At 37.7% G+C, this 953-nt stretch overlaps 1 non-coding gene across 1 annotated transcript; it reads left to right on the forward strand.

Annotated features, from left to right (window-relative positions):
- The first annotated feature begins 244 nt into the window (after positions 1-244).
- TRNAV-UAC (transfer RNA valine (anticodon UAC)) lies at positions 245-317 on the forward strand. Its single transcript has one exon. It is a non-coding gene; the product is annotated as a tRNA-Val (tRNA).
- Positions 318-953: the final 636 nt, after the last annotated feature.

Raw genomic sequence — 953 nt, forward strand, 5'->3', positions numbered from 1 at the left:
TATTTATAGGGAAATATATTACCATTACTTGAATTATATTGCACATGTACTGTGAAATAACAATTGAGTATATCTTAATTAAAATGTTGAGTGCCTTGTGCGGAATCACTCCCTGCCAAATACTCCAGCGGTGGATTGCATGGTGTACAAGCATGTATGTAAATAAATGTATTTTGTTGGTAAAAAGTATCGTCAGTGCTTTTGACCGGAAATTTTCTTCAAGATAAACACGTATTTCTAACACGTTTCCGTGGTGTAGTGGCCATCACATCCGGTTTACACGCGGAAGGTCCTCAGTTCGATCCTGAGCGGAAACATTTTTTTCGTTCTCATCGGCATGATGGCATACTTAACTTCCCTATTAACATACACAAAACTCTAATATCTGCTGCTTAACGGAGCTTTATATGGGTATTTGCAATGAAAACATTTCTGGACGGATCATTCAGCAGGCGATGACAAATGAAGTTGGTGAGTGGTCTTGTGAGAAGTTGGCCTTCCTGTTATTCCTAATATTTTCCCCTACATTATAATTTCCAAGAAATTTTTCGTCTGAGAACGTACCCAATAACTTTAATTTTCCTTTGCTCCATCTCTCTTTCTAAATTCTTTTCCTCTTTAATTTCTCTCAATACTTCTTTGTTGCCTTTCTTGTTCGTCCGTCTTGTTCTTGTTATCCTTCTTCGAATCCACATTCCCATCGCTTCCAACCGAGCCTTTTCCCACTTTTCCAATGTCCAAGTTTCGCATCCTTATAATGATGTACTCCAAATAAACCTTTCTGCAAAGGATGTTCTACTTTCCAATTTCATGTGTTTGTTTCCTAAAAGATTCTTTTTATTACCATATTCATTCTTCACCAAGGCTGTCCTTCTTTTCACTGCATCTGTGGTCTCTTGTAATTACACTCCCAAGGTAGCAGAAAGAACATATTTTCACCTGCTCTTACAGGT

The sequence above is a fragment of the Hetaerina americana genome, unplaced genomic scaffold (genome assembly GCF_022747635.1).
Source record: "Hetaerina americana unplaced genomic scaffold, ioHetAmer1.1.p SCAF_9, whole genome shotgun sequence".
Taxonomy (NCBI): Eukaryota; Metazoa; Arthropoda; class Insecta; order Odonata; family Calopterygidae; genus Hetaerina; species Hetaerina americana.